Raw genomic sequence first — 12,334 nt, forward strand, 5'->3', positions numbered from 1 at the left:
CACGTATACATACATACATACATACATACATACATACATACATACATACATACATACAACAGGCTTTCTTCAGTTTGCTTCTAGCAAATCTACGTAGCACATTGGGCCACACAGTGGGATTAAACTACACACAAACGCATGTGGCTATATATCTATGTTTATCTTTATGAGTATATCGGCATCTAAATCTATCTGTCTATCTATCTACACATGCACACACACACATGTATGTATGTATGTATGTATGTATGTATGTATGTATGTATGTATACATATATGTATGTGTATCCTGCACTGTCTCTAACTCATCCGTCGAATATCTCGACATTACTGTCAGAATACACCACTCCGCTCTTAATACCTCCGTCCACTTGTGTCTCAGAAGACAACTTTCTAGGTATGCATGGGCGACTGCTGGTCTTCCATAAACGACCTTGCCCGGACTTGTGCCTGGGAGGGTAACTTTCTAGGTGCAATCCCATGGTCAGTCATGACCGAAGGTGGTTTCAGCATAATATATATATATACGCACACACACACCTATGGTGATACAAACAGGAAAAATAGAACTCAAAATATGAGTATATGTATACTTTTATTAAAATTTAGCTGAAGCAACAGAGAAACTCAAGGTCCGTGAGTTTCTTGTGTTGGCACTGAGTGCTAACGCACGAAATCCTCGGACCATGAGTTACTTTGTTGCTTCTACTATCTATCTATCTATCTATCTATCTATCTATCTATATATATATATATATATATATATATATATATATATATATATATAGAGAGAGAGAGAGAGAGAGAGAGAGAGAGGGAGAGAGGTGGGGTATATCTGAGTTTACGCCAGTAATTGGTTTCAAGACATGCAGATATTCGGCTTAACTCGAAAAACGATGTAACACATAGAAAATATTTTTTAATTTATTAGTTTATATTTATTTCAATAAATGATTTGTACAATGCATACTTTCACTTGTATTTTATTTTATTTTCCACTTCAGCATCGGTTTTTAGGTGTTTTTAAAAAATATTTTATGCTTTTAAATGTTAGCTGAGATGGACGGAAAGTCGGATAAATCGAATGAACTTGAAGTTTATTATTTGTTTACCATTAATTTCTTAAAAATAAAACAGACGACGTATGTTGAGGTTATGCCAGTATATATATATATATGCGAGGAGGTGCTGAAAAGTTCCTGTCTTTCAGTAGAAGAAAATAGAGGAGGATTAGTCAATATATGATTTTCTTCAACATATTCCCCTCTCAGTTTCACACACTTATTGCGCAGCGGTCCTTCAGTTTTTTCCAAGCCACATAAAAGAACTCGGAAGGTTGGGCCTCCAATCAGGCCTTTCGCGACACCCCCTCGTGTATGTATGTATGTATGTATGTATGTATGTATGTATGTATGTATGTATGTATGTATGTGTGTGTGTACGTTTGTATGATTGAATGTACGTTCTTTTCTGTTTTTAATTATTTTAATTCTTCCTTTGAAAAAGGACATGGTTTTTTAGCAAAGATACAAAGCTCCAACGTTGGAATGTAGAAAACGAAAACAACGTCACATTTTAAGCCTGAGAAAAGTCTTGCATAGTCTTACTGTTCCACTTACAAATTGTATTTATAATGCGCAAGTCAAATGGTTGAATTCTTTTTCTGAAATCCAAACTTATCCAAACAGTCAGTTAGGCAGTTATGTATGTATGTATGTATGTATGTATGTATGTATGTATGTATGTATGTATGTATGTATGTTTGCATGTATGCATGTCTCTATGTATGTATGTATGCTTGTCTAACAATCTGTCTGTCTATCTATCTATCTATCTATCTATCTACTTCTCTATTTGTTTTGCGACTATTTAAATATCGACCTGTCTCTGTCAACTCATCTACCTATACGTTTAAACTTTAAAACCTAAACCAACAACATGACACCTATTGTCTGTCATGTCATTTTAATCTTTACCTCTTCTTATATTGCTATTAAATCACAAACAGCTCAGCGACTCAACACCCGCAATATAAACATGTCGCTTGAGACACCGACATATAATATCCACCGTTTACTAGTAAAACACATATACAACAGATTAGTTTCAGATATCTTTCAGTTGTTGGGTACTGTAAATATTCGGAGTAATGCCTCGCCTGATGTCCTGGACGCTTTTCAGTAGGGGTCTACGACCACGCGCCGCGGACCAGTATCGGGCCGTAGATCATTTGGTACCGGATCTCACATAAAGATAAATTTTCAAATTTTATTTCCATTTCATTGACTGTCACAGTCTACAGTATTACATATGTATTTTATATGTAATAATTCTTTTCTACTCTAGGCACAAGGCCCGAAATTTTGGGGGAGGGGGACAGTCGATTAGATCGACCCCAGTGCGCAACTGGTACTTAATTTATCGACCCCGAAAGGATGAAAGGCAAAGTCGACCTCGGCGGAATTTGAACCCTGAACGTAAAGACAGACGAAATACCGATAAGCATTTCATCCGGTGTGCTAACGTTTCTGCCAGCTCGCCGCCTTTTTTATATGTAATAATTAAATTCAACATTAGGGTGGCGAGCAGGCAGAATCGTCATTTTATGTACAAATTATCTGACAATATCATTGACTGACCGCTAAATTACAGGCAAGTAAATATACCAACATCGGTTATCAAGTGACTGGTGACACACACACACACGCACACAAACGCGCGCACACACACACACATACACACAAGCACGCACACATACATACAAGCACGCACACATATACGACAGGCTTCTTTCAGTTTCTGTCTACCAAATCCACTCACGAGGCTATAGTAGAAGACACTTGCCCAAAGTGCCACACAGTGGGACTGAACCCGGAACTATGCGGTTGGGAAGCAAGCTTCTTTATCACACAGTCACGCCTGCGCCTATAAATGTTGATGATTTATGTGCAGTTAATTTTTTAATAGTGTTTTGTGGTGTATTTAATATTGTTGAATCTTCGAGAAGGAGCGTTGAAATAGTATTAATAAATGAGAAGGGGTGTTGAAATAGTGTTAATAAAAGAAAAGGGGCGATTGTTTATAAAGTTCAAGAAGCACTGCTTTTATTAATGACTTTTATTAGATCTTTACTCTGAGCAACGGCCTGCCCGCAAAATTCTTAGCAGCGAAAAATTTTATAAATTAAGTTGTAAAAATATAAATAAATGCGCCCTTTTAAAGCCTAGCCAGGCTCATGGGCCCGGTTTCCCGGTTTCAATGGCGTATGTGTTCCTCAGCTGGACGGGACGCCAGTCCATCGAAGCGTTACTCATTTTTGCCAGCTGAGTGGACTGGAGCAACGTGAAATGAAGTGTTTTGCTCAAGAACACAACGCGTCATCCGGGCCAGGAATCGAAACCACAATCTTATGATCATGATGCTGACACCCTAACCACTAAGCCACGCGCCTCCACAAATAAAGTTGTGGATAATAATAATTCATTCTTCTACAGGCACAAGAACAGCAGATTAGAGGAAGGAGCTAAGTCGATTAAATCGATTACAGTACTCAAGTGATACTCATTTTATAGACATTGAAAAGATAAAGGGCAAAGTCGACAACGGCAGCATTTGAACTCAGAACATAAAGACGGATGAAATGTCGTTAAGCATTTTACCCGGTGTACTAACGATTCTGCCAGCTCACCGCCTTATTAAAAGCATTGAAAGAAAGTCGAGAACAAGACAGTCACACCGAACATGTATCAATGTCACTAATCTTGGTTTCAATGCCTCTCCCACTGACTAAAAACCATAAAGATTTGAGTACGACTCATTCTCAGAAAAAAAAAAACTCATGGGAAAATTTAAAATCAGCACAACAGGCTTTTTAAATAGACGTCAATCATATACTATGATATCACTGCAGACAATGTGTTGAACACTAGATCTATTTATTGCACCTATTTACAGTAAAGTTGACTAATCTGGACTATTGTTGAGAATAAAACTAGCCCAACGTTGCTTAAAAGATTTAAAAACTTGTTTCATCACTCAAGAAAAACCAACACTCTGCCTGACACTTCATGACTGATTCCTAGCAGATTTTTTGCTTTTTGTTGAAATACAATGCCTTTTCTCTCGATTAGATTAACATGAAATAGTAACCACTCTTTATCGCTACGTTGAAAAAGGTCAACTTCACTTTTATCCTTTCAAGGTCGAGAAAATAAAGTACCAGTCAAGTACTGGATCGATGTAATCGACTTGCCTACTCTCTACTAAATTGCTGGCCTTGCATTGAAATTAGAAAAACTTAGAAATAATTGTTGTTATATAGAATTGACCTACTGTTAAGATATATCGCTTATACGGTATGTCGTATATTGTTGTTAGGTGTTTGTTCAAATCAGCTTTGTCTTTCATCCTTTCCAGATGTGTCTGTCTGTGTCTCTCCCTTTCACACAGTCGCTCTCATGTACACACTAACACACACACGCTCTGTCTCTGTCTCTCTCTCTCTCTGTCTCTCTCTCTCTCTCTCTCTCTCTGTCTCTCTCTCTCTCTGTCTCTCTCTCTCTCCCTCTCTCTCTCTCTCTCTCTCTCTCTCTCTCACACACACACACACACACATATTCACTCTCTCATCTCACGTACCATTCAAATGCTGGAAGCCAATGGTATCGACTTAGGATCTTGTTCAAAACGGGGGCACCAGTTTTCATTAATGTTTTATGTAGTGTTTTTGGTACCGAAAGACTTTCAAACTTCGTATACTTATCTATTTTGTGTTATAGAACAGAAAAAAATTTTTGTATTCGGATTTATTTCATGTAAAAAATTGTCTTATTTCGATAATTTCAACCAATCACTGACAAGTATTCAGCTGTTTGCAGTTACTCCTAAGCGGTGTAAAGCGTATTTAATCTCCATTACTTCTGACATTTTGCAGAACCCTAATCCTAACCCTAATTGACTTGCTCGTTCCCTCAAAAACCATGCTTTGTGCCTATAATAGAAAGGTTTATTAGCTACTGCCAATATGCTTCAGCCATTTTTTGACAAGGAAATAATAATTTTATCACCGCCGCGAATTGTTTGTTTACGTAGTCAGCACTTAATTTTTACGGCTGAATGGACGTCAGTCATTGGTTGAAATTACAGAAATACGACAACTTTTACATGAAATAACTTGCGATGTACGTTTTTTTGTTAAGAAGATTAAGAGAAAAAGATGTTTTATATGACACATTCTACCAGTGTCTCAAGTTTCAAAATGTTTCGTTAAGAAAATACTGGTGCCCCCGTTTTGAACAAGATCCTCGACTTACCCCTTGCTTGAGGCCTTGTACCTCAACTACAAACCATAAATTGTTGTTTAACTTTAGATCAGTCTAAATAAAGAAAGCTTATTATTAGGGCTGGATTTAAACTTGATGAGGCCCTTAGTTATATAAAACTTGGAGAAGACTTGCCACAAGTGTAGCCAGAAGGCTGATGCAGGGATAAAGAAGTGAAGGGCTGAAAGGATGATCCTTACAGAATGACATTTTGACGTGTATTATGCTTTGTTTTCCATGAGGGACAAGCAAACTCAAGGGTTGTATCAGGCAACACGAGCACCATCTACACCACTGTTCCACTGGTCTCATAGTAATGGTCTTGTATAAATGCCTTTTAATTATGTTGAATCCCCTGCAGATTCTGAGGTCCAAAGTTGTACGTTGTTTTATCTTAAACAACGATGACTCAGTATTTCATTTTCGAGCGATGAATTATTCTATATCCTTACTTTAAAAGAAAGAAAAATTATACAGTTTTGAGTTCTTTCGTTTAAGGTGATAGAGTAAGATTTCTGGGAGAGTAAAGCTAATATAGAGAATTCTTTTTTGTCTCGCATAATATAAAAATTTTGCATGGATGAAGAGAAAGGTGAGTTTTTATACAATTTTGGGTCAAAAACCATCCTACACCATTAAACCAGGATGAATTTTATTGGAGCAATTTAATATTGTTATCACGTCTCTCTTTTCCTCTTTCCGCCACTTCTCTCTTTCTCCCCCTCTCTCTGTGCATGTAAAGTACTTGTATAAGTTCGTGTATCTCTGTGATCATTTTTGTAAGTACACGGATTGTAATACACGTGTGTTTTGTCTATGTATATGAGTACATGCATAAATGTGTGCTTGTGTGTATGTATGTGTATGTATGTGTATGTGCACACATATCTATAACACTTTATGTATTCTCACACCTCTCTCCCTTGCATACAAAGGCGTCCATATATATATATATATATATATATATATATATATATATATATATATATATGCGTATGTATGTGTCTGTGTAGGGCGGTTGCAAATCATAAAGACTAAGCGCTGCTACTACACGTAGATATGAAAACACACCTATATATATATGTGTGTGTGTGTGTGTGTGTGTGTTATAAATTAATATTGTATAGAAAAGAAATGAGTGATGCAGTAAAGAAAATGAAATAGACCTGATAGGTGTTCGGTGAAGCGTTGCATTTTGTTTCAAAGCAAACAACTTTTTGCCCATACAAAATTTGTTTGTAGCAACAGTTGTCGACAAAAGAGAAAATCTTTAGGCGAGTAGTTTTATGTAGGTCATGTCTAACAAACCTATAGAAACACACACACACACACACACACACACACACATTCTCTTTCTCACACTCACACACATACACACACATTCTCTTTCTCACACTCACACACACACACACATTCTCTTTCTCACACTCACACAAACACATGCATTCGCTCGAATGTACACATATACACAAACACCCATATAAATATACACACGTATCACCTTTCTCTGTCTACGTCTGTATCTCTTTCTCTCTCTCTCTCTCTCTCTCTCTCTTTCTCACACACACACATACACACATTCACTCTCACGCACACCTATACGTAAACACTCGCACCTATATAAACACACACATACATACACCACGCTCTTTCTTTGTCTTTGTCTATCTGTCTGTCTCCCTTTCACACATTCACTCTTACGCTCACACAGACACTCTCTTACACACACGCACATACATCACGCTCTTACTCTGTGTCTGTCTGTCTGTCTGTCTGTCTGTCTCTCTCTCTCTCTCTCTTTCATGCAGTTGCTCCCACGCACACACCAACACACACTCTTTCTCTCACACACACACACACACACACATATTCACTCCCCCACCCCACATACACATTCGCTCCCGTGCACACTCACAAACATTTACACACACACACACACATACGCACACACACTGTCTCTCTCTCTCTCTCCCTCCGTCTTTCACTCTCTCCCACCATCACTCCACCTCTCTCTCTCTCTCTCTCCCTCTGTCTTTCTCAGTTATGTGTACATAGCTACATAACCACAGACATATAAAGGCTGTATACGGTACATACAAAGCATTCACACAGGTGTATATACATTTACATAGGTGTATTTGCATGCGTGTGTGGGTGTATGGGTGTGTATGTGTGTGTGTAAGTGTATGTGTGTGACTTTATGGAAACAAAAGATCTTGTTAATACCCTTCTCAGAGCTTTCACTTACAAAAAAAAAAAAAAAAAAAATGGCGGCAATCGGGAATCCAAACTGATTTGACGGCAAAATGGCAGATGCATTAAAGCGTCGTTACGACATAACTTGGTCTTCACTTTCCCCCGACTCCTTGCTTTCTGGGTTCAAATTCCGTTAGGGTCGATAAATAAAGTACTAGTCTTGCACATTAGTGTGGTGAAATCGTTAGAATTGTCGAACGAGTTGCCTTGCGGTGTTCATATCCAGCCGTGGCCTATATTTAAGGCCATTTATAACCATTAAGCAAAATAGCATGTTCTTAGGGCATCAAAGGAAGTGGGGACACCACAAAAATGGTAAATGGTTTACGGCACACAAAGAAACAAAAAACACTTTAAACTTGCTAAAATAATATTCGAAGTTGTTTATATGATCGGAAATATAATTTCCAAATGTTCATGGTGTCAGTGAGGATCTGATCAAAGACTTTGCAATTGCAAAAAGGAGAAAACTTTTCAAATATTAATAAAGTGAAACTATACAAAAATAAATCTTATTTTCCATCTAACTGTTAGTTTTGTATCATTTCGAAAAATATATATTTTTTTTTTTTTCAAGGCGATGCCCCAGCATGGTTGCAGTCAAATGACTGAAACAAGTAAAAGATAAATGATAAAAGATTTATAAAAGAAAAATCCCAAACACACACACATATACACCGTAACGCATTGTACTATGTCAGAATCATAAAACTAAAAATAAAATGCCCCAGTCATTTTGCTGGTGTCTTTGTCATCGTTAACGTTATTGCTGCTACTGTTGCTGTTATCGCTGCTGTTGTTATTAACGTTCTTGTTGTTGCTCTTTTTCTTCTTTATCGCCAAGCTGGTGGGTGGAGGTCAGTGTTCGTGGCCTTTTCTAGGATATCCGAGTGAGGAGGAGGAGGAGGTATCTTCGAATCGGCGATCCGAATGCTTGCAACAAAGTGAGCTCTTGTAAAGGCATCCAAGTACCAGGTGGGGGTTTTAAACCGGGCGATAGACTAACTCTATCCTCCAATATGATCAAGGCCGGATTAAGATCCATAGAGGTCCCAAGCACTTGAAAGCTTTCGGTACCCCTATATATACGTAATTCAAAATATAAACAATAATAAAAAAATAAAATATATATTTTTCGAAATGATACAAAGCTAACAGTTAGATGGAAAATAAGATTTATTTTTGTATATTTTCACTTTAGTATTTTTTTTTTGTATAAGGTTGTTTGTTATTGGTAGAACAGTTTCGGATCAGTGTGAACGAACAGACCTACGACCTACAACCGTGGCAAGCTCATCTTTTTTCACATTCAGTGTATCTTGGTTCACTTTATCCACTATGCGCTCTAGGGGATGATTTGAAGGAGATTTGACTGCTATTTTGGCTATTTCTAGCACGGCGAGCGACTGCATAGAGGATCCATCGTTAATTATTTGTTGCTTAGCCCTTGGTTGGTCCTGATCAAGAAGACGTATGATCAAAGATATTCTAATTGTTCCTTTCTTATAACCCGCTCGTGTATCCGGCACCATAATATATTCTTCTGAGATATCCCAGATATGATTCGGGGAATTTTGACTGATATTTCTAGTAGATCACGTAGAGACCCCCCAACCACCATTGGCTTGTTTGAATGAAGTAGAAAGTGTTAGTGAAATGCAGTGGGTTCAACTGAGACCTGAAATCGCGATAGTTTTTCTCACTAACAGAAAATTTTATCTTAGTTTACGCCATCTTTCTTCTACCATAAATCTGGGTCAACTTAAATCCAGATTTATGGTAGAAGACACTAGCCAACGGTGAGATTGATCCCAAAGTCACGTCGTTGCAAAACAGGTTAATATGAGACAGAAAGGCATCGTTCATGACCCTTTTTTATGTCTTTCAAGACTACTAAGAGGAAAGGATAAAGTTCTCCTTAGATTAGAGGCCTGGCCTGGATGCTTGCAGCAGGGTGGTCCACTAATGGTACCCAAGGACAAGGCAGTGGTGTTAAACAAGACGGAAAGCAAAGTCTACCACCCGAGTACATGAACAGTTTTTGTCTGTCTAATTTCACTTGCATAATTTTGATTAAGGGGTATTCAGCTGGTACATTTGTAAGGGACCACAGGATGTGGTGGGGTGCTCAGTAAAGGCCCATGACCAACTTCTAAGCCTTGCCCTACTTCTAAAAAAGAAACTCAATTCATCACTTGAATTATGCGATGGCTCTTCATTTCGGGGCCCAAACATGGTTTTATTCTGCTTTGCTAAATTTTTTCTGGCTAGTGTCTTCTACCATAAATCTGGGTCAACTTAAACCCAGATTTATGGTAGAAGACACTAGCCAACGGTGAGATTGATCCCAAAGTCACGTCGTTGCAAAACAAACATTTTAACCACACAGCTATTTCTACTCACCAGCCAGGTTAATATGATCCCCAGCTACTACTTCAACGATTTACAACAATCCCTGAGTCAAAGAGAACATACAAGTGATCACTCGACTCGTCCGATCTGGTAGAAATAATAGCAATAACATATAAACTCTCTCTCTCTTTCTCACTCTCCTATCTCTCTCTCTCTCTCTCTCTCTCTCTCTCTCTCTCTCTCTCAAACAACAACTTATCGTCTTAAAGGAATGACACATTCGATACTATATTCCTTGATATGTTATATCTTAGAAAACAAAAAAATAAAGACAGGATGGTCGCAACCAGATTTCATTTTGATCTTTTGGTCATAAATCAATCTGATCAGAGTAAACCTTGCACTAAACAACAATGACAGCTTTTACAACTTCTTATCCTCTTATTTAATTCTGGAAGTAACAAATTGAATGTAACTGTTCAAGGTTAGATTAAATAAAGATTAGGCGTGGCCGTGTGGTAAGAACCTTGCTTCCCAACCACATGGTTCTGTGTTCAGTCCCACTGCGTGACATTTTGGGCAAGTGTGTTCTATTATAGCCTCGGGCCGAGTGGATTTGGTAGACGGAAACTGAAAGAAACCCGTTGTGTATATGCATGTGTGTGTGTATGAGCGTGCGTGCGTCGGTATTTGTCCCCCCCCCACTCCATCACTACTTGACGACCGGTGTTGGTATGCTTACGTCTACGTAATTTAACGGTTCGGCAAAAGAGACTGATAGAATAAGTACTGGGCTTAAAAAGAAGTTTTGGGGTCGATTTGTTCGACTAAAACCTTTCAAGGCGGTGCTCCAACATGGCCGCAGTCAAATGACTGGAACAAGTAATATATATAACACACGCGGAGACAGTAACACTACCGACGCAACCACCACCTCCAGTGGCACCACCACCAGCACCCCCAGCTCCAGCATCACCAGAATCAACACCGTCAGCAGCACCAGCAACAACATCGACAACTTCAGTTCTATATTTAAGAGATGAGGAATTATGTACATTATTTACATTATTTACAATTGACGGATATTTGTCCTCATCTTGTTAACATAACGTTTCGGCTGATACACCCTCCAGCCTTCATCAGGTGTCTTGGGGAAATTTCGAACCTGGGTTCTCATTCCTGAGGTATTTTTTGATGTTGTTACTATTATTATTATTATGTTGTTTTTTTCTTCTTCTTTCTTCAAATTTTCCATTTCTCGCCGAATGTTTTTCGTACACATAGGGCAGAGAAGCTCATTGTAAGCATTCCCAGTTTACACACACAAATTCACAGGTAAAATATGTATTAAAATAAAATAAATAAATTCATGAATGGATGTTGTATTCACAGCGATAATGCTCTTCTCAGTACATGAGTCGTTCCAGTTAGCACGATTTTTTGCACTTCCTGTAGGGATGGTAAGCCTGGTATCATTTTCAAATAGGTTTCAGTGCCCTTTTTTTTTTTTATCATTCCTAGAGATCCTACAAACACTGGTATGGTAGTCGCCTTGAGGTGCCACATTTTTTCAATTTCTATCAGCAAGTCTTTATATTTACTGATCTTGTCAAATACTTTCGTCGCTATATTATGATCGCAGGGAATACTCATGTCAATTAATAAACACATCTTCTTTGTTTGATCTTTTATAATAATATCCGGTTTATTAGCCTTTATAGTTTTGTCGGTATGTACGGGGAAGTCCAAGAGAATCGACACATTTTCTCCCTCAGTCACAGCTTCAGGATGATGTTTATACCATTTGTCAGCGGTTTTGATTTTATAATGCCGACATATTGTCCAATGTAAATACTGGTCGACTCTGTCATGTCTTGTTTTATATTCTACAGGTGCTAAGACTCTACACCCTGAGATTAGGTGGTCTATAGTTTCAATCTCATTGTTACAGAATCGGCATTTTGGGTCAGCTCCATTTTTTATCACATTGGCTTGGTAGTTCCGGGTTAATAAGCTTTGGTCTTGAGCAGCTAATATGAAACCTTCACTCTCTGCTTTTAGCCCTGAGCTTCGTAACCATTGATACGTGTGTTTCTGGTTGACATTATTATTATTATTATTATTATTATTATTATTATTATTATTATTATTATTATTATTATTCAGGTCACTGCCTGGAATCGAACTCGGAATCTTGGGGTTAGTAGCCCGCGCTCTTAACCACAACGCCATATGCCCGTGGGCATAACAATAATAATAATAATAATAATAATAATAATAATAATAATAATAATAATAATAATAAGATCGAAAAATACCTTAGGAATGAGAACCCAGGTTCGAAATTTCCCCAAGACACCTGATGAAGGCTGGAGGGTATATCAGCCGAAAAGTTGTGTTAACAA

This window comes from Octopus bimaculoides, chromosome 7 (genome assembly GCF_046866305.1).
Source record: "Octopus bimaculoides isolate indiv1 chromosome 7, ASM4686630v1, whole genome shotgun sequence".
NCBI classification, from domain to species: Eukaryota; Metazoa; Mollusca; class Cephalopoda; order Octopoda; family Octopodidae; genus Octopus; species Octopus bimaculoides.